The sequence below is a fragment of the Phalangium opilio genome, unplaced genomic scaffold (assembly GCF_054372755.1).
Source record: "Phalangium opilio isolate 3A_F unplaced genomic scaffold, DU_Popi_V2 ptg000487l_1, whole genome shotgun sequence".
In the NCBI taxonomy this organism is placed as follows: domain Eukaryota; kingdom Metazoa; phylum Arthropoda; class Arachnida; order Opiliones; family Phalangiidae; genus Phalangium; species Phalangium opilio.
In genome coordinates, this window is record NW_028324237.1 from 1,183,044 (window position 1) to 1,209,747 (window position 26,704).

General features: G+C 37.0%; 1 long non-coding RNA gene across 2 annotated transcripts in view; it reads right to left on the reverse strand.

Annotated features, from left to right (window-relative positions):
* Nucleotides 1-2,497, reverse strand: part of LOC149593696 (uncharacterized) — a 91,284-nt gene extending 88,787 nt beyond the window's left edge. The window contains exons 1-3 of one of the 2 annotated variants that reach the window (XR_016379522.1): nt 2,406-2,497; nt 2,159-2,341; nt 1,857-2,084 (exon numbers count right to left, since the gene is read on the reverse strand). This is a non-coding gene — a long non-coding RNA (uncharacterized LOC149593696). Of the gene's footprint in view, nt 1-1,818; nt 2,085-2,158; nt 2,342-2,405 lie in introns of those variants that run through there. The other variant, XR_016379521.1, reaches the window with a different exon arrangement.
* Nucleotides 2,498-26,704: the final 24,207 nt, after the last annotated feature.

Consider the following 26,704-nt stretch of genomic DNA (forward strand, 5'->3'; position numbering starts at 1 on the left):
CAGCTGCTAGTTTAAAACTGTAACTTTACCACATTTATAGACATGTTACAGGCCTGCAAATGTGATGGAAAAGTAGAAATCCAGATGCCAATTTAAAACTGTAATTTGACCTCATTTATAGACATGTTACAGGTCTGCAAAACTTATGGAAAAGTAGATATTCAGCTGCCAATTTAAAACTGAAATTTGACCAAATTTATAGACATGTAACAGGTCTACAAAAGTGATGGAAAAGCAGAAATCCAGCTGCCAATTTAAAACTGTAATTTGGCCATTTTTATAGACATGTTACAGGTGTGCAAAAGTGATAGAAAAGTAGAAATACCAGATGCTAGTTTAAAACTGTAATTTGACTACATGTATAGACATGTTACAAGTCTGAAAAAGTGATGGAAAAATAGAAATCCAGCTGCCAATTTAAAACTGTAATTTGACCATATTTATAGACATGTCACAAGTCTGAAAAAGTGATGGAAAAGTAGAAATCCAGCTGCCTATTTAAAACTGTAACTATTCCACATTTATAGACATATTGCAGGTATTCAAAAGTAGAATTTCCTACTTTTGAATACCTGCAATATATCTCTCTAAATGTGGTTAAATTACAGTTTTAAGTTGGTAGCTGAATTTCTACTTTTCCATCACGTTTGCAGACCTGTAACATGTGTATAAAAATGGCAAATTTAGGTCAAATTAAAGTTTTAAATTGGCAGCTGTATTTCTACTGTTCCATCACTTTTGCAGACCTGTAACATGTCTTTAAATGTAGTCAAATTGCAGTTTTAAATTAGCAGCTAGATTTCTACTTTTCAATCACTCTTTCAGACCTGTAACATGCCTATAAATGTGGTCAAATTGCAGTTATAAATTAGCAGCTGGATTTCTACTTTTCTATCAATTTTGCAGACCTGTAACATGTCTATAAAATGGTCAAATTACAGTTCTAAATTGGCAGCTGCATTTCTACTTTTCCATCACTTTTGCAGATCTGTAACATGTCTATAAATATGGTAGAATTGCAGTTTTAAATAAGCAGCTGGATTTCTACTTTTCTATCACTTTTGCAGACCTGTAACATGTCTATAAATGTGGTCAAATTGCAGTTTTAAATTAGCAGCTGTATTTCTTCTTTTCTATCACTTTTGCAGACCTGTAACATGTCTATTGAAACGGTCAAATTACAGTTCTAAATTAGCAGCCGGATTTCTACTTTTCCATCACTTTTTCAGACCTGTAACATATCTATAAAAACGGTCAAATTACAGTTTTAAACTAACAGCTGGTATTTCTACTTTTGCATAGCGTTTGCAGAATTGCATTGCGCTGCATATTTCTGCCAGGCTAGACAGTTAACAGTTAACAAACAGAAAATGTAGAAACGGCAGTCAATTTGCAGTTCTAGAATTGCTGTGAAATTTTCCCGTTTTTTTAGCTGCAGAAATGTAGCCTTAATGTATACCTATTACAGCGTGGTAGCGATAAAAAAGCGCGTATGCAGATGAATTACAGCTTAAAATTTTTGTATGGGGAAGTCAACTTCGAGCGCTCCATAAATTTTTATCTGCTTCTGTTAGGCATTAATATTACTGCTTTTATTTTCCTAAACTTTGAATAAACAATTGGTTAGGCCTAAAAAGGCATCTTAAAAAGCTTTACTCATTCATCTCAATAAGATCTTTTGATCTAATACTGTCACGTCTCGATCCTAAAAATATTTAAACCACCATAAAAGATAGAAAATTGAAACATTTTTGGTCATAAAAGGGCCAGTATTGTATATACAGTTATCAAAAGTTTATCAGCATATATTTCAATAAGTATGACACTGCCTATACTTCGTAATGCTAGAGACTTACTGAGAGCTAGTTCGAGAATGACTCGAGAATTGAATACACTCGGTTTTGCAGTCCAACTTCACCGATTAAGACAAGATCTACTATCACCATGGCGCTCGAAATGTGAAGGAAATTGCGAACCAAAGTACTTTAGCGCTATCATATAAGTCTACAGCAGTTTTCCTGGTTGCGAATAGACGTAAAACAAGCCTGTCGGGACCCTTCCCTTCAGTTGTAATCGGTTTTTAGCTACAAGTTTTAAAGACTTTTTTGATTATGTTCTGTGAGTGTGTATGTTGTGGATGTTAGATAGACGAAAAGACCTTTTTAGCTAGATGTGGTAAGAACTTGTACATGTACCTAAACAGTTGGACCATCTCAGATGTTAATTTAGCAAGTCAGAAAAGCGTGTATTCAGATAAATTACAGCTTAATATTTTTGTAAGGGATGAGTACAAGTTGGGAATCCAAAATAAACCTCTCCAAGTCGAGACGCAATTTAGAGGCTATTTTTAAATATTAAAAAAAAAATATAATTGATATTTATTAATTTAATCGTCATTAATTTACCTTAATTCTAGTTAAATCGTTTTAAGGAACTTTATTCCTAAAATAATTTTAAACATAGCTATTGTTGACGTTTGAACTCAAGCGTAAGCCTCTTTAAAGGAATGGTTCACCCATAAACTTTTTTTGTCTCTTAGCGTCAATAGTACTTTTATAAAGATAGTGGTACTACTGAAATTAAATTATTAGCGATAGTTTTCATTTTATAATTAAAATAAAATTTTATATGGACAAAACCCTTAACCCCTATCTCTAAACTTCACTGTCGTGCTTTTCCAGACCTGCCAGATGACTGGCTGGTTTAAATAGCGTTTAGCCAATGAGATTTTAGCACTCTAAGCAGAAGAATTTAGGTCGGGTTTTTTTTGAGTCTGACTCTGACAATTTCGTCTTCAAGTATGTTAAACTCTCGTCGTTAGTCGTTTCGTTGATCAATTTGAATCAAAATTAATTGCCAAAATGCCAAGTTGTATTATAAAAGACTGTCATTGTTAACACTAGGTGTGCGGTTAGTTTTTATACTGTTCCCGATCACTGTAAGTACCCTTATAGTGCATTAAAATGGTTACGATATGCCAGATTCCCTAGTGTACTAGCTAGGCCTTTGCTAAGGGCTTGACTACGGCTCTCTCTACGGGCGCTGCCAACGTACCTTGTCGCCGGTCTAGCGCTCAACCGCGTAATAGTCGAGTTTACTTTTTAGTAGAAGCTTGTCCTATTGATACCTCGGCCAATAAGATGGAGGACTGAATAAATATATGAGAGTGACGTATCGTACTCTCTCTGGCTTTGCGGAAAAGCACCATACAGGCGCTATAGGGTCCTCAATGCAATTAGTTTTTCTGATTTAATTTAAAATATACTTAATGTAAAATTTTTTCAACTCTCGAAATCTTGGTTTTGGGTGTAATTAAAGGGATTACAGCAAAAAACGTTTATGGGTGAACCATTCTGTATCTGAAATGCACCTGCAATGATCCTGCGAAGTATCTGAAACGCGGCTGCAATGATCCGACAAAGTATCTGAAAAGCACCTGCAATTATCCTACAAAGTATCCGAAATACGCCTGCAATGATCCTAAAAAGTATATGAAAAGCACCTGCAATTTTCCTACAAAGTATATGAAAAGCGCCTGCAATTATCCTACAAAGTATATGAAATGCTCCTGCATTTATCCTAAAAATATCTGAAAAGTACCTGCAGTTATCCTACAAAGTATCTGAAACGCGCCTGTAATTATCCTACAAAGTATCTGAAATTCGGCTTCAATGATCCTAAAAATTATCTGAAAAGCACCTGCAATGATCCTACAAAGCATCTGAAACGCGCCAATAATGATCCTGAAAAGTATCTGAAACGCGACTGCAATTTGCCTACAAAGTATATGAAAAGCGCCTGCAATTATCCTAAAAAGTACCTGAAACGCGCCTGCAATGATCCTGAAAAGTACCTGAAACACGCCTGCAATTATCCTAAAAAGTATCTGAAACGCGCCTGCAATGATCCTGAAAAGTACCAGAAACACACCTGCAATTTGCCTACAAAGTATATGAAACACGTCTGCAATTTTCCTACAAAGTATCTGAAATGCGCCTGCAATTATCCTAAAAATTATCTGAAAATCACCTGCAATTATCCTACAAAGTATCTGAAACGCGCCTGTAATTATCCTACAAAGTATCTGAAACGCGCCTGCAATTATCCTACAAAGTATCTGAAAAGCACCTGCAATTATCGTACAAATTAAAGTATCTGAAACGCACCTGTAATGATCCTGCAAAGTATTTGAAACGCGCCTGCAATTATCCTTAAAAGTATCTGAAAAGCACCTACAATTATCGTACAAATTAAAGTATCTGAAACGCGGCTGCAATGATCCTCCAAAGTATTTGAAACGCGGCTGCAATTATCCTACAAAGTATCTGAAACGCAGCTGCAATGACCCTGCAAAGTATCTGAAACGCGCCTGCAATGATCCTACAAAGTATCTGAAACGCATCTGCAATTATCCTACAAAGTATCTGAAACGCGCCTACAATGATCCTGCAAAGTATCTGAAACACACCTGCAATTATCCGACAAAGAATCGGAAATGCACCTGCTCTTATCCTACAAAGTATCTGAAACGCGCCTGCAATGATCTAAAAAAGTATCTGAAACGCGCCTGCAACTTTCCTACAAAGTATATGAAACGCACCTGCAATTATCCTAAAAAGTATCCGAAACCCGCCTGCCATTATCCTACAAACTTAGCAATTTCTGACTGTAACATGCATACAATATATCTGGAAGGTACAGTACCTGTAATGAGCCTACAAACATCCTGATTTCTTACGGTAGTTACTATTTCCCTTCTGTTTTCTAGCTGTAAGGTAGCTATTTTATGACTCTAGAGTAGCTAAATTTTGTATACTGCTGTACTGAGTTTTCCAACGGAAGATATTTTTTCTGCAAAACGTCTAAAATGTTCTGCATTGCTCTCTGGAATGCATCTTAATTTTGTCTGAAGTTGAACCTTTTTCAGGTTTATTCCAGTATTTTTCCAGAATATTCCAGTTTATTTGCAATATATTGCAGATTCTAAAAAATCTAAATAAGAGCAAAATGCAGCCGTAATTTTTTGTACGGGCACCATCACAATCTCACTCAAGCTCGACGAGGAAGGAAGGAACAGCCACCAAGTACAATGTAAGTATAGTTTCTGTGTACTTGTTATTTTTAAAATTATAGTTTGAAAGTAAACCTTAGTTTTTTTTCTATTTGACAGAATGTCTGCCGTAGTACTATTTCCCCTATCAGATGAGAAAGTAATTGAGGTTACCCCGAAGTTAGACGTACGACTAGGGTTCAAAGAAAGTTCAACGGGACTAATTTTACAAGAGTCTGAATTAAATGAGCTATACAACAGGAAGGATGAAATATTCAAGAAATAAACCAACGACGCCCCGGAGACATCATGGTTCTTTACCGGTTCCGAAACGAAGCGTGTGGAGTTGCGAACATATCGAGACCGTAAGATTATAGACATCAGGGAACTATACCCTGGAACAGGTGCTATGTACGGCAAGTTCTTCCCGACAAAGAAGGGATTCGCCGTTGGACACTACCTTGTCAAGACGTTAATATATACGTATATAGACGTAGTCACATTTCTTAACGAGGCGGATCGGGTGCGCACATTATTAAGAAAATGTAATGTAGAACAATTGAAATCAAACATCCGTAAATGCTGTTACGGATGAAGTCTTGACCACCCCTCCCAAACTCAACAAGTTTGTTTAAATGGATGGGAAATTGCGTGTTTCTATGAACTTTGACACCGCGATAAGTAACCTGGATTATGTAGAAATTTATAGATCAGTTACATCATGTCCTCAACAATACGCATTCAAGAGCATGATTCAAACGCTATTGACATTCGGTGGTCCAGCGAAAAAGAGTTTTTTGACCGGGGCACTATTCTACAAAGATACGGCGGGACATTTTGACGACTTTTACGATAATGAAGGGTTTGAGAAACGGAGTAAATTCGCCCAAAATGGGGTTATAGACTTGATTGGTGTCGTACACGCCGATATATGTCAGCAAAATCGCTTCATCCCCAGTCTGGTCGATGGGAATTTTAAATTTATCAAAAGTCCCAACGAATTCTGCTTACATGCGGATGGAATTAAAGCGAAAGTTATATTTACCCACGCTTCGTTTTTCATAAGAAGAGTTAAACTAACCCCCGAGATTATGATATCACACGCGAAAACCCTAGAATTGGCCACGATGAAATACCCCATAACACGTACGGAATGTAATACGTTTTCCATATCTCAAGAAAGTAAGATAGCAGTCAAAGACAATTTATTTAGCGGTCAACAACCGAATAAAGTTGTAATTGGATTTGTAGATCAGAACGCGTTTTTGGGTGATTATAAAATGTCGCCTTTTAATTTTAAAAATGAAGCGCTGAGTCAAATCACCTTATCCGTTGATGGGGTTAGCGTACCCCATAAACCCTTAAACCCCAACTTTAAGAATAACCTATGTATGAGATCTTTCTTCAAACCGGACAATGGAATATCGACGAGGGTAATTTCATTGACCGTGACGAGTTCGCCAATGGTAATGCTCTTTTAGTATTCGACTTGATCCCCGACCTGAATGGTAGTTCGACTGAAAGTTTCAACTTTATAAAGAACGGTAGTGTCCGATTGGAGTTAATATTTGCCGAAGCGCTATCGGCTACAATTGCCGTCGTTTACTATTCTGAATTTCAATCTTTGATTGAAATTGACAAACACCGAGCCGTTTTATTCGATCAAAGCTCATAATGGACTCTCGACAACTTGGGAGAATATTAAGGCGTGACCCATACACTAGGAATTTATTCCGAGGAATATTTTCGGCGGATAAACTACCACTAACTGTTAAAACATTTCCATCGCTGTTTATTGTGAACACTGATACGTCTAATGGGGGAGGAGAACATTGGACGGTTATATACATTTCGAGGAAAAAGAATACTGAATTCTTTGAAAGCTATGGAAATCCTCCAGATTAATTTAAATTTTATGATTTTGTAGAGCGAAACAGCCTAACTGTTACGTTTAATTCACGCCAACTACAGGGGGAATTAAGTCAAACTTGTGGTGGATATTGCATTTACTTTTCATTGTGTAGATGTAGGGGAGTTAAAAAGTTTGATATAATAAAACGATTTTCTAAAAATGAAAATGTTAATGATCGTATCATTGCGGATTATACGTATAAGAATTACTCAGTAAATTTGTCATAATTTTTCTCTTTATTTTGTATTTATATGCCCGTGGGCCAGTGTCGAAACACCATCATTTAAAATAAAACGTTTATCGTCGCAAGGGTTAAGACAGTTTGGTTTGTCTTACAGTTTTTCAAATATGTTTGTCTCTGAAAATTCTAACCATCTCCGCGGTGGTCAGCTCGCGGTTGAACAAGCACTCGCGGTAATGCGCGTGCCGGACGCGTTTCTGCACGACGCGCTTGCAAACTCCCTTGCACGTCTTCTTTCCCCCCTTGTTCGACAAGATACTGTACATCTTTGGTCTTAAACCGCAAAACTCTATGATCGGGGTGCCGTCCAATTCATCTTTAAACTTCCCCAGACGTTTTTTATTCTCGTCACTGTGAAGTGGATGGTCACGTGGATAGCCTGAGAAATCATACTTGTCCGCTTGAGCGGCGAGGTCTTCGTATAAATCCAGAGTCTCAATGTGATAGGCGAGGCTGTCTATAATTTTACATAAGGTTATTATAGGTAGATGTTATGTATTCACATGAAACGTACCCGTGTCTGTAAAAAGGAGTTTAGCATTGTCAACATATTGTTTCCGGATTACGTCATAGTGGAATTTATACATCAAGAGTTTTGATAGATCAAGTATGGCAAACCCCGTGTATATTGGCCGGTTTAGGACCGGCTTCTTCTTGGCAGAATGAATTCCAACTAGTTCGTTGTGGAAAATTGTAAACCGTTCGAAGGCCGGTGAACTAGCTTTTTTGACGGCCTTTTCGGCAGTGGCCACGAGCTTGAAATGCTGGCGATTCCGAAGGTTCTCCATGGTTTTGCCTTGGGGAAAGGAAATCATAATTAATCCCAATTTTTTTTATTATTCTAATTTATAATTACACACCAAACACCGCATTGTTCATCAATTTGAAGAGATCCTTCTCGAAATCGTCAGTTGCTTTCGTCCTCTTCTCAGTGTTAAATTCTATATACCCCTTTAACCATGCTCCTTGTTCAAACTTCAAAATTCTGCGGATTTTGCTGATTTTTAGCCCCATTGACACGTAATATTTTAAATTGCGACAATGAACTATGTATCGTTCCTTGTTTAAGAGGTTGGGGACTAATTTGGGTAAGGATTCCTTGATTTTGATGTTCAACAAAGTCATTTGGTTCTTGGAGTATTCCGAAAGCATCTGGGGTTTTATTGGCATGGATTCTGGAGCCAGTGGGTAGCAGTTATGTTCATGATGTAGTGTTTCAGGGTACTCCATATCCACTTCGATGATATAACCCACCGGTGAGTCGTCTGGACAACTATGAATCTCTCGCTCGGAGTTGGGGTTGGGTTCCTCCGACCGGAAATTTCTCATGGGCATAGCGTCACACATGACCGTCCCATAAAGGTTGTTGCAATCAATTGTAATTGATTGTTACTATTTGAAAATGAGTTCAGGATATCCTGTATATCCTACCTAGATAACAGATGCAACTTTCCGGTTTTGATGCGTCGTAATTATCTAGATATCTGTTGTTCGCCGTCGCGAAGCGATGACTTATCATGGATACCCCTCCCCTAATCCCCTTTTCGATGAAGAGGTGCATGTTCTCATCCAATAGCAAGTCTAGGTGTACCTTTGTCATACATAGCGCGGCTTGTCAGGCAAAACCAGGTAATGTGTATGAGTGTGCAGGGTCATGCACATTTTGCGGAAGTTTTGGAAAACATCCGCTAGGAGTAGAATATCGGACAGGACATACAAATCGTGGTACCCTCCTTTAAAAACAATACTGATATTAGTAATTATTCATCTCGAGTGTGTGTTATCATGATCATACCCAAATTCCGAATGTTGAGTGATTGCCATACGTTTTGAGCGTGGGCGTAATCATCCGGTTTGAGTGGCTCATCCGTGAGATCGTTGTGGAAACTCTCAATTGATGGTAGTTGCTTTTCAGAAAAGCTTTTCTCTGAATCCATGTAAGTGTATGGGTATACACCTTTCCGAAGAAGTAACTTGACTTCGGTTGGATTGAAAACCGCGTTTAATAGCGGAAATTTCTCTGATCCCCCTTTCGCAACATTTGAAACCAACGATTCGAGGGATGCAGGCAGGAATCGGATACTATCCACGAAACGCAGATTTCCCAGTGTGAATGAAATGTATGTCTCACTATTGGTTGCTATACAGTCAATCCTTTTTTTACGAATCACCGCAATTTGCTGCATAATTAGATGCGCATCGTACCTATCCGGTGATTGATAGTTAATAATCAAGTCTAATTAGACATGACTACTTAAATTACCTGCTGAGATTATGCATCACGACTGGAATGAATTTGGGTGCTTGTTATTTCAAATTACAGCTTTGACACGCACCCCCTCTATATTTTCCAGTGTAGTGGTCATGGTCGCGTGTTTTGATTATAGTAGCCGTAAAGGATTCTTCACATACGTAACAACGAGTCGCAGCTTCATGTGAAGCTTCCTCGACTGCTGTTAACTGCATTGGTATGTTCTCCTTGAGTTTTTTAACAATAATATCAGATCCGACCAACAGCATTTTCAAAAATTTCATCGCTCCGTCAACCCCTCTGTATACTTCGTGTTTAACGAGGTTTCCTATGATAGCATGAATATTTGTAAGATAACCGGTTATTCCGTTTAGGGGGGGGGTCTAGAATTTACCGGTTGGTCCAACTTTTGCGTATGAAAAACCACACGCCTTATGCAACGCCAAAGCAGTTGTCGATGATAGTGACGCATCTGGGAAACATGTTGTCACCTTCGCGAGAATTGATTCAAAATCGGCTACAATAATATATATAACCTATATCGATGTAATGAAACATTATTAATCAAAACGCGTCTTGGATTTAACCAAGACCTAAAAAGTATCGATAAGAACATGGTTAATCACTTGACTGAATGAGCAGATATTGAAACTTTTTTTTAATTAAATCTTACATGCTTAAGAAAGTAATGTTCCATCACCCTATTCCATTGAATAAACTTATTTTACTGGTAGTAAATATTTTCCCTCTCAATAATTTGAAAAATTTACTTATCTCGGGTTTTCGAGCACAATTCCATTCCCCGAAAACATTTTATAACTACATTTATTATCACTTTTAAGAGAGTACGTGTATGACATTGTGTCGTTAATAGGTTGCTAACATATCCCCCCGTTCATGCCCTGTACGCTCCATAGTGAAACTTTTTGTTAATTTTAGTGCAAATTTCAACAATGGCAGCACATTCAATGGGGACGTTATGATTTTTGCTCTTGGTTAAACTGAATTATGTAATAGACCACTTTGACATATCTTAGAGGGAAAGACACGGGGGTAAAACTTAGCCTTCAAACTCGCTCGATGGAAAGATCATAAATAGAGCAGAGACGGCGAGGGGTCAAACCCCCCCCCCCGGTATGTCCCGATACTGAGGATTGGCATCTCTTTTTTTTACGTAGAAAGGGTCTGTAGCAGCGGTACGACAGACAATGGTCACACGGTTCTATGCCATGGCGTTTCTATGGTTCGCAAGCAGTAGGGGCGTCCATGATATTCGTAATTTTTTGATTTTCTTTGTTGCAATTGCTAACTTAAGCACGGTCGTAGCCTGAAAATTCTGACTTGGTTATTTTGCAATATAGCCTGCGTTCACCGAGTCGCGTGATCTAGGACGCTGTGGCTCGACTCCGCTACTTAGTCTGTATATTTTCAGGAACAAGGAACATGTATTAACGGTTTTTAAAGGAAAATGGGATTTATAAACTTGCCGCTGCGAATCTTCCTATAGAAAATGTAGTATTTCTAGTAGCCCCAGAGACTTCTAGTAGCACTCTGTATGCATTTGGTAGAACAGTTTTATAGATATTGAAATGGTAGAAGATATTTATAAAATAAAATTTTTTCGAATATTTAAACTTCAATTTGGTCGAATTATTTCGTAGTTGTCCTATTTCAAGGCGAGGAATGCTCTCAAAAACAATTACTATTTGCTGACGAATACCTTAAAAGTAATTCACACAGAATTCTCGAGCAGTTTAATGCGTAATTGAGTGGGCTATTGCCTTGGTAACGAGGCCAGCGAAAGACAAGGCATGAGAATGGCACAAGGCGTACTTCTATCAAGAGGGGTATACAACTATACATCCTCCTTGTTCGTATCGGGCGCAGCAGAGGCTAAAGCAGACTACGACTAAATCGTTTTGTCATTGTTATGTTGTAGTTATATGGTATTTTCCACACGAAAACTCTTAAAAGTGATAATAAATGTAGTTATAAAATGTTTTCGGGGAATGGAATTGTGCTCGAAAACCCGAGATAAGTAAATTTTTCAAATTATTGAGAGGGAAAATATTTACTACCAGTAAAATAAGTTTATTCAATGGAATAGGGTGATGGAACATTACTTTCTTAAGCATGTAAGATTTAATTAAAAAAAAAGTTTCAATATCTGCTCATTCAGTCAAGTGATTAACCATGTTCTTATCGATACTTTTTAGGTCTTGGTTAAATCCAAGACGCGTTTTGATTAATATCTGTTACATCGGTCTTAATTTTTATTAATTTTGCGTACATGCGGTGGTGATTAATTTATTTCAGTGCTCATTCCCGCTAGCTGCAGAAAAGGAAATAGTTTGTGATTAAATAGACTGAGAGTTAGTAGCTAAGGGGACGTCACATCAATATTTTTAGTCTTAATTTAAGCTGATGAAATTCGTAGATATACGAGGGTGTGAAGTCATGACAAAGATTTTAGTTCGTCTATTTCTGATGAACCCAGACCAGAATATACCAGTTGCTTCCACGCTAATTTTGAACCCCATTTCCAATGTAATTGTGTCAATAAGATCTTATTCAGAACGGATATTTCTCTTAACCTTTACACGAGATTCAACATATAGAATACCATCTTTTGTGATTAACTTTAACCTAATTTAAGAAACTAAAATAGTAATTTTTTTGTTAAAAATGGCATTAAATAAGACAACTAGCAATAATTTGGCAATATATCGAGGGAAAAGAAATACAGTTTTGTAGTATTTTGGAAAAGCTGGCAATATCATAATAATTATATAATATAAATATAACGCGTCTTAAAAAGATTTTCTATTCCGTATAGTGTGGTAGTTTGGCATATTTTATTTTTCGCTCTGTCCTTAAGTACAATTTTAATTGGATTTAGCCATTGGGATAGATGAAAAATGATTAGCCAGCGTACTACGGGAGTCTGGCAATGGAACTGTGCTTAGATTTATCATTGAATATAGGAAATAATAGGATCAACAAATTATTTAGTAGTATTTATGAAACTAACGGTAACTATTTTACCTTTGATAAAGTCAAATGAGAGTTACAGTAGTTTATTGATTACAAAAGTTAGGGTTAATAGTATTATTTATTTTATAATATATAAATTGTAATTTTTTAAGGTTATGGCTGTTCAATAATTACTTTTAAATCATTAAAACAATAAATTGCTTTAAGAATATTTAAGTTAAACTTTTTTTAAAAGTTAAAACACGCATGATTATATTTTATTGGAATGTGCTAAATTATTTTAAAAACACATTTGGTTTGATAATTGCTACGTTTATATATAGCATGCAATTTGGAGTTATATTTCCCTGGTTGTTATTTATTTATGGTATTCATTATAATTATTTTCCAGTAAATAAAAATTTTGTTTTTCACGTTTAAAGCTAATAGTTGCGTATTTTTTAAAGGGTTTCATTCATAACTTTATAAGGAAAATTATTTTGGACACCAGAAAGGCTTTTGAGAATAATTAGTGATAGCGTCCTAACTGTCAAAAAATAGACCTTAACAGGGAAAAGCTATGAATAACTATAATTAATTTTAACTGAATCTAAAATGTAAGTTTCACTATGAATACATGAGATGGATTAAAAAATGTTCAAAGACAGTCATACGTGAAGGTTGGATTTAAAAAGTGTGAAAAGTTCAACATAAACGTTAATCATTTTGTTAATCTCTCAAGTGAATAATTCAATGAAAAAATATTTATACACATTTAATCCTAGGACTGTAAAATTGAGAATATATAATAGCCAGAAAAATAGTAAGCATGGGTTTTAATGTTAAATTATTTTAGGTATAAAAAAGGGAAGGGGGAGTTTGTTAAAATACTGCTAATATACTTAAAGATCCTTTTTAAAAAGGGTAGTGATTTGTTGGTGTAGAATCTGCAGTTTAGCTTAGAGAGTTAATGAAGCGCCTTGTATTTCGTTAGTGACATCTTCAATCCAGTTGATTTATTTTTTTTTCTATATTTAATACTATTGAACTAAGATGGCGTTAGTGGTTAATGTCATTAATTGGTAGCTTTTTTACTGGTTCCATCGCGCTTGGTTTTGTTTTATTGATGTAGAGTCTGCAGTTTAGTTCACAGTTAATGAGGAGCCTTGTGTTTCACTATTGAACTAAGATGGCGTTAGTGGTTAATGTCATTAATCGGTAGCTTTTTTACTAGCTCCATCACGCGTGATTTTGTTTTGTTAATGTAGAATCTGCAATTTAGTTCAGAGAGTTAATGATGTGTCTTGTGTTTGGTAGCGACATCTCCAGTCCATTTTATTTTTTTTTATTTTATTACGTTTGAACTCAGATAGCATTACTGCTTAACGTCATTAATTGGCAGCTTTATTTTACTTATTCCATCGAGCTTGTTTTGTTTGGCAAACGTCCGTAAAATAACGTTCATAAGGCGTTTTGATGGAAATTTAAATTGAAGTCCAAAGTGATTAGGTGGTTAATCACAGTTGGGTTTTTAGAGTTATGAGTGAAGTACTTGAGGTTTAATCGGGTGGTGAAAGAGGGGGGATTTGGGGTATTTCACCAGCCGCGGACACGGGGTAGTCAGTTCCTGTAGGGTAGGCATGCTGACAAGTCCCTTATTCCCTCAAAATTGGCTTACAGGAGTGCGCCCAAACTCCCAACATAGTGAAGTACATAATTTTAGTAACAAACCATTGCTGTTCTAAATTTTAATAACGTTGAAGCAACTTTTGTTCAAAAAAGTTTTTTTTGGCGAATTCATATCTATTATGAACTTCTATTGTGTTGATGAACTTGAAGGCAAGGCTTGCCAAGCCGTTATATAAATGCAGGGAAATCAAATAATTGACATGTATTATTTGGCCTTGGTACACCTTGACGTTCTATAGACACTCACTCAACAAATACGAGGGTTATTTCTTTGAATATCTTTGCTGTTTTTAATCCAAAGTCGCTCTCATTCTTTGCACACGCCAGTCTAAAGTGTCTGTTATTTCGGCATAGAAGTTGAATATTTTATTTCTTGATCTGTCTATCGAAGTCTTGTGGTGTTGTTTTTTATAATGATGATGATAATTTTTTTTAGCTGTGTAGTTTTAACCTTTCATTATACTGGTAAAGGCTATGATGAATTATCTTTCTGTTGAAGCTTAGCAGCTGGCACGTGTTGATACAATACGCTTGTAGTTGTACGAAAATAGTCTTTAAATTGCATGTTTCAAACTTGAAAATATGCACTGCTTGTAGCATTTATGTCGAAATAATTTTGTTCTTCGTTATATGTAAAGGGGCGGAGGGGGAAGAGGCGAAAGAAAACTTTACCATTTACTGGCTATTATATGTTCATTTATATATGAGATTTTGAGGGTCAATTTTTTTAAATTTTATCAGGTAACTCTTAGCTTTAAGTTTGGAAACAGTGCTGCTAGAACATGAGAATTATTGTTTTGCGCGTGGGTTACCAAAGGGACAATGAAAAGGTTATTAAATTTTGAAGAAAAAAACCTATTCCAGAAGTTTTGCAAATTCTACCCCTGTTGGTTTTACTCAATGGCACCCGTCACTCAGACTACTCCAGCTGGTGAGAAACACATAGAGAATATGCAAAACTTCTTGGAATATTAATTGTAAAAAAATGGTTTAGTTATTTTATTTACAAGGGTAATATATATATATATATTGGTAAACGCAATTGGGGAAATAATTCTCAAACTTTATAAAAACAAATTCTCCAACAATAGTAGGATATTAGTTAGTGGGACAAATTAATTAGTTCATATGGCCATTAAATAGTTTTAAAAATGGATTTTTGTAAGTGGTATTAGATTGGGTCGGGTACACATTATTGATAAGTTATACAAAGAAAAGGTTATATTAATAGATAATATTTAAACATAAAAGCTTTGCTAATCTTTGATATTGTAACAGGATAATATTAGATTAAATTAATTTAATTTAATGTTTTTGAATATTTTTAAATTGTTAATGTAAAAAAGTTATTGGCGTCTTAATTTAAAAAAAAAATAGCGCGCTTAAAAGAGAAAAAAATGGAAGATGCGGAACTGATATTTAGAAAACTCTTTGAATATATTAATTTTAATCAGTATTTATTTAAAATTTGGATATGAGTGTCTAAATCTCAGTTCAAAAAATCTGTTCAATGTTAACTAATAGGATGAGTTTGTCTCAATAGTTTCACCAGCTTATTAAAGAATTATATTTAATCACATAGCATTACCAACAGGGGTTACGTTTTTAGCGTGTTTTTTACATAAAACACCATTGGGGCAAGACTAATACAGAGTACTAAAAACCCTTCACTAGAAAATTCTAAAATGAATGCAAGAATCATCGCCTTTTTTCGTAACAATATCATGGCCCTACAATCCTCCCTCCTCTCCCTTTCACGGTTATTATAGTAGGCAACATCAAAATTACTCCAGAACCATCGTTAACCTTAAACTTCCTCTAGGATTAACAATCTTACCCAGTCATAAATTACTTTAAAGGGAATATGAAACTATTAGTATATCTTTGACAGATATGATGCTCCTTTCTGGTACGAATATTGAAATTTTGGACTTTACGCGGGGTAAATTTGATATGGATTCTTCAAGCACGTTAGATTCCCTTTAATGTGTCTGGACCCTTTCCAAGAGCAGAACAGTCACGTCAGTCAAGTTACTGACGAATCTCTCCCTTTTTCTGATCATTGCATCACTGACCTCGTACCAGCTGTTGTCTTTTCTCACAAAGTTCACATAATGTCCCTCGGCTAACGATTGACCTTTATGAATAATCACCCCTTTAGTTTTAAAAAGCATCTTGCTCAAAGTGACATTTTGATTTTCAAAACTTGATATTTTGGTGGAAATCTTAACTGGACGACCATCTTTGTAATCGCCACGGAGAAGACACAAAAATACGTACTTCCCGCTGGATATCAATACATCACGCTCTTGTATTTTTGGGTTGTTACAAAATACGCATGGCACCTCTGTTAATCCCCTCCTTTTTTCTAGAGATTTCCAATCAATTTTATCTCGGTTTTCTAGTGGAAGATTGAAAATGTTGCTTTCAACAATATTCTCCGAATTTTGTTCAACTTGACATTCGGGGCATTTGGTAACGTTTCGCGACTTTGACCAAAAAAGATCTTTTAGAGCCTTAGAGTAATCGGCTTCCATTTCTTGGCTTAGTGTCGTCAAGAGCATCATCAAAAATTCACTGGCGTCTTGTTGATCGTTTTGCGTAAAATGATTTCCAACAGCCATTCTCAGTTCCAACCCTTTACGACTGAAACTTCCTTGAGAACTCTCGATGTCGTTTATCGTGTTATGAAGGCACCGTAAAACTGGTTTTTCAACGAACGATCCATTGTAAGACTTAACCAATTCTCTTAATTCCGGCACTAATAAAAGCAGTTGCAAAACGCTATTAGAATAGCACGTTACTTGATCATCGTTAGCTAAACCCTTCAAGGGAAAACTATCCAAACTCTGTTGGGCTTTCCTTTTCTTCTTCGGTGTTTCTTCACATCTCTCTTCCTCGCCTTCTAAAAGGCTTTTAGATAGTGTAGGCGCACTTCTTTTCCCACCGCGCCTTTCTTTCGACTCCGTTATTTCCAAAACAGGCAGATCTGGCCTATATTTTTTGCGAAGCCTGTTATACTCCATTATGGCTCGTCCATCCGCCTTAATTTTTGTCGGATCGAACTGTAATAGATGGAGTCCGGCTAAGGTCGTCACTCTCGATAAAGCGACGTACGCCATGCCCGTTCCAAATAAATTTGGACCCAAATCCATAATGGCGCATTTTAAACTCATTCCTTGGCTTTTGTGTATCGTAATAGCGTAAGCAAGGATGACGGGAAACTGCGAGCGCTTAACGTAAATGTTTGCCATGAGCAAAAATTTGACGCAAATTTTCTCAACTAAAAAGTCAGTGTTAGCGTCGTCGTTATTCGGTTCGCGATCTACTCTGAGAAAAATACCAATAACGTTTCCTTGTTCGTCCTTCTTAAATTCAGTTATGAAACCCATCGTACCATTTACAACGCCTTCTTCAAAACTGATATTCCTTCTGACCATTATGTGGCAGCCAACGCACAGAAATAATTTGCTCTCCAACCCACCCGTTTTGGACGGTTCGTTTTCTAGCCTTTGCAGTCTCCTGAGAATGTTTTTATTCATTTTTTTGCCGTAGTCAGCGAGTCTATCCTGGCAAGGAATGACTTCAACTTTCTCGCCGTTTTTTCGCAGCATTTCACAGTTGAATTTTTCGCACATGGCTAATTTAGGCATCAAACAAATTGGGTGAAACCCTTCATTGGACAGCTTTATGAAAAGGTCCATAGCCACCTCGATGTGTTGTCCGTCAGCAACCAATCTACTTTTTAAGGTTGCAACATCAGCTTCGGAAATATTTCCAATTCTAACTCTGCTTAAAATGTCGCTGTAACTTTGGTCGTTGGCTTGTCTAACATTTTGCGTTAGTTCATCGTATTTAAAAAACTTCCAAAGATCACTTCCTCCGATGCAATTGAATCAATAATTAACAGTTTTAAATTTCCCAAAGTTTCTTTCATAATGCTCATATTGTCAGAACTTAGGGAATGGTATTCGGCAATACGCCCATGATCTACCGGCAACATTAGTAATCTGTGTAATGTTACGCCATTAACATTCAACGCTGCCAAACCCGTTGGCGCGGCAATTGCCACGCTAGCAGGATTTTGAAAGCGTCGCCTTACGGCGTTGGCGAGAGTGTCGATAAGAAACGATTTGCCAGTGCCACCAGGTCCCGACACAAAAAGGCACTTGTTTCCAGATTTTTCCCCCTCTTGGGAGAAGTGATCCATGATGTGATCATATATTCGCCTTTGATCCGAGTTTAGTAACGCCACATTGTCAACATCAGTCTCGAAATTCATTTCCATGGCAGCTTCTACATCAGCCATCGCATTCTCAACTTCAATAACAATTTCCTTCCCTTGCAACGCATTTTCATCGTCGTCACTTTCTGCTTCCGAAATTACGGTTTCTGGCTCTTTCGCCTTTTTAGAAGCCTCGCGTTTCTTTTCAACTTCTTTGGAAACCGAGAGTTTCTCGTGATATTCTCTCATATCTTTTAAAACCGAAAGCGAGTTTTCGAAAGCATCCGCGTAAGTTTCAAACTCGCCTAATAGTTCAGTGTCGTCACGCCACGGTTTGAAGAGGATCAGTAGAGCGTGACAATACTTTTCTTTCTCCTCTATCGGGTCGTGAATGTAGTGCTCCACTATGTAGGGCTTAATTCTCTTTCTCATGAAACCCAGATTGTTTTTCAACTCGATTACATTCGCATTTTTCTCGACACCTTCAGAGTGCTTCGCGTAATCGTAAAACTGACCAAATTCCCGCAAACTAAGATTTTCCAAGCTGTCGGGACGATTCGGATACTTGTCGTCGACGAACCCTTTTTGGCAAGTGTCCTTGCTTTCGGGGTCAGTTTCCCTCAAACGAGCGAGTTCCTTGTAACCTTTCAAAATTCTCGATCGGTTTTCTTTCAAGTTAGTGTTTATAAATTTAGTGCTGTCGGACTTGTTGTAAAGATCTTGGCCCAGCATCATATCAAGAGCTTCATAAATTCCTATTTGCTTGCACGTCAAAGATTTCAATCTATAGGCAAATAATTTTTTGGACAAACTTTCATTCCCTAACTCGGCAAAAGTTTGGTCCATGTCAGCTCGGTCTCCCTTTGTCACGTACGCAGTGACATAGTTTGCCACAATTTCCGATTTGTCAGCGACAAATTGCAAATCCATATTGGCTTTGGAAGCCAAAAGAAGCGTGGGATTATAATCATTTATTAACTCTTCGTGCTGTTTTCTCGGCAAGTTGTACAGTCGTTTCTGCACCTTTTTCATCTTACGATGACGAGTAACTGATCTGACGGAATTCATAGTGGCAACGTTTGTTACGTTTCGAGGGAAACCGTAACGACACACTTTTGATCCCTTTTTAGAATTTTTCACCTTCTTATAACAACTGGAGGTGCATTTGTGAGTTTGAAATTTTTTTACCAGCCGGTGCAGCTCCGGACTCACTGATGCGCTTGGCATCGAACACGTGACGTGTTTTTGCACGTAATCCAAAATAGTCTCGGCCGAAGAAGTTCCAATCTTTGGAGCGTCCTTGGCCCACAAAAGCATGTGGTAGTGAGGTAAACCTCGAAATTGGTATTCAACCCGCCAAAAATGATGTTCTATCATGCCAAGAACTGGATTTTGCTTACACAAGACAAAGTTGTTTAACAGCGACCGCACTTTGTTGTGAAAGTGCAAATTGACGCTAAGTGGATCAAAATTCAACAATTCAGCCACCGTCATCGACTCTACTCCTGGAACGTCTGAATTCACTTTTCTCAAGTGATCGTGCAGTTCCACGTCATCATATTCGGCCGGATTAAAAGTCAAGAGCCAGGTTGGAGGGCCAAATTCTCGAATCATCGCTAGAACGGATCTAAGGACTTTATACCAGTAGTCCTTAGTACCTCGAATATGGCCCAAGAAAGTAGCTAAATTACTCTCAAGTTCTTTATCGCCAGATTCAACCCGACTGAGCAAATTTTCAACTCCAATTGGCATGGGTTTTTTAACACGAAGAACGTAGTTCAAACTGTTAGAAATCGCTTTCATTTCGCATTCTTGATAAGAATGAAACAAATAGGCGTAATCTCGTCTAAAAATTGGACTTTTGTTCAAAAGACGGGATAAACGATACTCGGTTTCCGTTATTTTTCCAAATGGTCTACCATCGTGCTTGCCAAAGCGACCCTGAGGGAACAAATGAACGAAGCTCATGTATTCCAGTTTTTTGTCCCAAGTGCTAACCGGCTCGGCTTCGACGCGCTTCATTTGGTAAGTACCCAATAAATCCTTCGGTGGTTGGACGTTCACCGGATGAATAGAGTAGTGATCGTACAGATCATTGGCTTCGTATTCGGAAAGTTTTCGCAACAAAGCATCGGGCTGCGTTAAAATTGCGTAGGCGTCGTCTGCTGCAAGGTTCAAGTGATTTTCACCCTGCACGCCCATATTTGAAGCGTTTTGGCCAGCTTGCATGTCGTGCCCGCTATTCACCGCTTCCATTGGAAGCGCAGCGGGAGCACGTGGCACCGCATCACAGCCATCGTTGATCAGCGCTAGTGGATCTGTCACGCTCAGTAATTCATCGGGAGTCAATGAATTTTCTCCGCCATCGATATTTTGCGTCCCACAAATATAATCCAGATTCATTGCCGAAATATCAATGTCTTTGTAAAATGGATTAATTTTTTTTAGCACACTGAATGCTTTCAACACTTTTTCGAGGCAAACAACCTGCTGCCAAACTTTTTTGTCCGCAGTGGGAACGCCATTTACCAAGATATGCAGTTCGTGATTTGTGGGCAACGTCTTAGGAATCATCTTCAAATTTTTCTCCACGGGTATTGGAAGATAAATTACTCTTCCCTTTAAAGCTTTAACCGTACCAAACTGCATGTTGGAATTGGTTTTGGTGCCTAACCGCACCACAGTGTGGAACGGCTTCACAAGCTGAATTAAAACTTTCTCAAACATATTTAAATTGGTGACATCTGGCGGAGGATTGTCAACGGCCAAGTTGTTCAGAAAACATCTAATGGGAACTTTACCCTTTCCCAAATCCGTGGCGCAGTAACGACATAGAAGCATATCTGCTTCTCTCGTGTCGGAATTATTCATTATCCAACCAGCCCTTAAAATCAAATAGGCCTCGTTATCAAAAACGGCACTGTTTACCAGTTTTTCTACCGCTCTTAAATCAGATTTTTTCAGTAATCTTAAACAGCAGTCGCAGGGTGTATCGTGAAATTCGTTGGTATGTAGCATTGCCCGAGCGAATTGATTCTCGTAAAGACTCAAGATTTCACTTTCATCGAGACTCGGCCGAGGAGCGTTAACGCTTCCTGTAGGAGCATCGTTTTGTTCCTTATTCAAATTTTTTCCACGTGTGACAAGGATTTTTCTCAATTCCGCCATGACTTTTGTCAGAGACTCGTAATCACCATGTTCAATTTCAGTTGAAATTTTAGTTAAAGCGTTGAGCAACGCTTTGACGCGATAAATATTATTCAGAATAGTTCTAATTCCCGAATAATGAGGAGCGAGTTCAGCGAAAGAACGCAAATGACTTTGGCACTCTTCGCTATCAGCGCAGTAAGCAGTGTGTCCTAGAAACGGAACTATTTTCACGACTATTTCGTCCCCATCTGGTGGTATAGACACGTTTGATTTTGCGCAAAACTGTTTTCTTAATTCGCAAAGGTCCAAATCTGACTCAAAAATATTAGTCAAAGATTTTTCATTGGCAGTCGCAACTGTGTTTACGAAAGCTAGTACTTTTGAAATGGCTTGATTTCTAACTTTACAAATATGACTGCATTCCCAATAAACTGTTTTGGGTTGGGTTTCAATGAACCCATCTTCGTTGATCACTAAATTTGCTTTGGGGTTCTTCTCCTCATTCTCAACAACGTTGAAAAGATTCGTAACAACCCCCGACTCATTAATTTGTAAGACTCGTTCAATGACATGAGTTTTGTCATTGTTCTTATTTCAACGAAATTTCCCATTTCATCAACAAACAGTTCTTTAGTCGAATTGGAAGCACGGTCTCTCAGAACCTTTCGTACACTACCATCAGAATTCAATTGAAAAATTTTGGTATAGCGTGACTCTTCGTCATTTTTCAGTATTCTGCCATTATTTCCAATTGCATAATAGGTAATTTCATGAAAATAGGCTTCTTTTAGGCTACTGTGAAGCCTTTTCCCACCCACAACTTCCGTCAAATTGTCACAAGTGACTGACCCAATTTCTTTGATTTTTTTGACAAAATCCTTAAATTCGCTAACCATCCCTGATAGTTGGGCGTGGTATGCCGAATACATTTGCCTTTTCAAATGCAATATTTTACCAGCTAACAATTGGCATTTTAGCTTGTAAGAGACAAATTTGGTGCATCTTTTACTAGTCTCACCGTCAAAAGACTTCAATACTGCCAGCTTTTCAGTTAAACGTGTGACTAGAAACCGTTTGTAACTTTCGGCTATAAATTTCTTGTTTTTCGTCTTGAAAATCCCCGCATTAAGGAGTCTTTTCGCAAAGACAAATTTATCCCGTTTATTTGCTTTTCTATTTTTTGAGCGCAAATTAGCGTCTCCACCTGGCGGCATAGTTATCTTAGGTTTTTTCCCTGTCTCAAGTAGAGATTTACGCTTCACATAGTTTTTTGCACTATTTCTCTTAAACAACGCCTTGTTTTAAAGATAGTACTGTTTACACTTAAGTTTGTTAGTTTTACCATGTTTCAATGATTTACTCTGAACTTGAGATTTTAACTTGGCTTCCGCTCTTTTCTTTTGCATTACTAAGCGCATATATATTTTCTTTTGTTCTTCTCGAGAAACCATTTCGAATATTCGTAAAGAAATATAACACAGTTCTGTATTTTTGAAACAGATCTTAATTCCACACAGTAATTTTCAACTTGTGTTTGCAAAGAACCCAAATTAGTTATTGCACAAAGAACACCTTTGAAAGAAATCCAATATAGCGTTGCACAAAGAACACCTTTGATCCGGAAAGAAATACAATAAAGCGTTGCACAAAGAACGCTTTGGAACCACAAAGAAATCCAATATAGCGTTGCACAAAGAACGCTTTGGAACCACAAAGAAATACAATAAAGCGTTGCACAAAGAACGCTTTGGAACCACAAAGAAATCCAATGTAGCGTTGCACAAAGAACGCTTTGGAACCACAAAGAAATCCAATATAGCGTTGCACAAAGAACGCTTTGGAACCACAAAGCTATCCAATAAAGCGTTGCACAAAGAACACTTTGGAACCACAAAGAAGTACAATTATATACACTCTTAAATAAAAACAACATACAGTGAAATGTAATAAAAAGTATTAGGCTTAACGTGAAGGGAAAAAAGAATAAAAATTAAAAAAGAGAAAAAATGTAAATAATTTAATACGGACGTAATGTAACTAATAAAAGCAGTTATTAACCCTTAAAAGATTAATTAGAAATGAAATTAATTGTAAGTCAGAGGAAAATGTGTTGGAGAATACGTACCAAAAGTCCAAAACACCGGAAGGCGCCCGAAAACGTGGCGACATAAAAAAGGCTTAGTTAAAAAGTCAAAGTTGTGTACAGGACCGAAAATAAGCACAAGAACATTTATAGGCTGGGCCGGAAATAAGCACAGGACACTGGACATTGTGCAATAAAATTTTAAAATGTCCCATAATAGTTTTAAAAACACAGGGCGGCTCCTTTATGGAGCTCGGCATTCACACAAATATTTAAATTTTTAATCATTATTATTATTCCTCTTTTATTTTACACTGTCAGTGCATAGCCCACTCGATCACGCGCTCCACGACGGAGGAGTGCGTGATCGAGTGGGCTATAGTCAGTGTCTCAACTTTCAAATTTTAAGGAACGAAAGTGAGTTCTATGCCAAAATTTATTTAAGAATTAATTTTCTTTTATTTGTTTTTAAGCTAAGTCATATATTTAACAACTTGAAGGTTTATTTATATGAATTAGTTTGAAAATAGATAGTAAGCACTTTCTAACGTTAATTGTGATTTTTTTTTAATTCCTTGTTAACCGGCCAAGGCTTATAAAATGGACAGTTGGCATATAACCGGTAACGTTTATGTTACAAATAATGACGGCGGTCGTGGTGGTCTAGGCGGTCGCGGTGGTCGAGGCGGTCGCGGTAAACGTGGGGGGCGTCCGCGCATATGCTATTTCTGCAAAGAAGCAGGGCATATAATTAGAAATTGCCCTGCCCTCAAAGGTAGGGATCCTTTTTTTAGAAGCTGTTAGTTTGACCATGAATAAAGAATGCGCGTGAGGGAATTTGTTTTCACGCTATAGGATAGGCAACCCTCTATCTCGAACGACAGCTTATTCTGTATATACTCTGTTACAACAACGGTTGTCAGAACGCGAAAAGCTAAGTCTCAATATGTAACGTAGCTTTTTACGCGTTGACAAGAGACGAGGAAAATAAGAATCTTCAGGATTTAAAATATCCGCGAATTTTTTTAGCTCGAGTGCATGGACCTCTAGGCCTTAGGCAATTTCACACGTATTTGAAACCAAGGCCTAAAGGTCCGTGCAGGCGACGGCGTGCACTGGAAGTAAGGAACTCGCGTCTCGCGCATATTTTAAACGTGAAGTTACTGAAATCTTTCGTCTCTTAACATTACGTACAAAGCTACGATACATAGAGACCTAGTTTTGAGCGTGCTGATAACCGTTGCTGTAACAGAGTATAATACAGAATAAGCTGTCGTCCGAGACATATAGTTAATTATTTGCCCTATATGTGTCATTTAAATATTATAACAAGTTAGAGCCAATTAATCAATAAGATCAATTCACTCTTGATCAGCGTGGGAAATAAGGCGGTGGCATAGGGCAAATGACCAGTTTAAAAATTGCCTGGACCAGTTTAGAAATTAAATCGGAGGGGGTCAGTGGTCCACTTGACCACTAATAAAATTCAAGGGTAACCAGAGTACAGACATTATCTCAACTGCTTGAATTATCCACTTAGATATTTTAGCAGACGACGCGTCCTGGTCAATGGTCATGGACCAGTTTATTTATTCCAGGCCAGGGGGGTCGCTGGCCCCATGTCCAGTTTCAAAAAATCCTTATTTCCCACCCTGCTCTTGATACTACCAGCATGTATTTTAAGAAATGATACAACTCCGTGGTTGCAAGACTGGCAGCACAACACTATCTCTCATGACTAGTTAATTGTAAACACTGGGCCTTTTTTATCCAAATTCTAGTTCCTAAACTATATTTAGTTTTCACATATGGGGGATTCATACCATTTACGCCACGAGGGCAGGCTACCTGGAAGACAAAAACCCCTTTTACATTTTTTCCTCCAGGCGCCTCCTGGCCTTCAGGTGTAAATGGTATGAATCCTCCTTGTGTTTAATAATTGTTAGACCAAATGAATGACTTAGTAAACAAACAGATAGTCTAAATTCAATAAAGATAGTTAATAGCCTATTTATATTATTGGAAAAGAAAAAAAGGAGGAGGGCAAGGAGAAAGGAGAGGGGGCGTCAAAGAACGCCCCCCAGGATGTCGTCATCCAAATGGAGGAGGAGGCTGTCGCCAAACAGTCAGTTTAATTTTTTTTTTTGTAAGTAAAATAAATAATTAAAGTTCTTAGAAATAATGTAAAGAATTATATTAAACTGGGACACTGGAAAAAATGTTAACAGTTTTTAATGTGTTAGACATGAATATCATATAACATATTAAAAAATTTAGGTACAAATATAATGAATGACGAAATATAGCTTCTTAAGCCCTAAAACTCTGAGCATATTTCTCCAGAATAGGCAAAACTTTGGTTAGGGCTAAAATGTACTATTATGAGTAAAGTCTCATAGTTATGGATTAGCCAGGACGTTGTGGGTGACAATGAAGGGACCTGTTGCTAATACGCGCGAAAATTTAAACTTCAAACTAGCCTTATAATTAGTTGTTACCGGCTTTTCTACCAGTATTATATGGTTAATTTAATTTCCTGTGTTCCAATAAAATTCTTCTTAGACTATAATTTTTCTTCTGGTTTTATATAGGATCATTATTCACCGGTTTTTTTTTAATTTTATTTTGTAAAAATCATTAAAATTCCATTGTTTTAAAATTATTAAAATTACATTGTTTTAAAATTATAAAAATTACATTTTTTTTAAAATTATTAAAATTACATTGTTGTAAAAAAATTACATTGTATTAAAATTAGAAAAATTACTAAATCCGTTTTCTATTAATCATTTAAATTTGGTCTATTATTCCAATTTCTTAATTCATACGCGGGGGGGGGAATGGTGTGCAGTTTTATAATGATTTACACCAATTTTATATATTAATTCAACATTAGTTAATCATTGTAATGTTTAATAAAACATGTTCTTAAATATAATGTGTTTCTAATGATTAATTAGAAAACTACAATATCTTTGATATTCAACACAAAAATTTGAGTAGAAATGTTATATTTGTTTGTATCGTTAAGCTTATAGGAAATCCATCATGAACGTCATGCGTAATTTCCAAGCTATAATGTGCTTTTTACTACCGTTAAAAACTTAAAATTGCATTTAAAATAAAAATT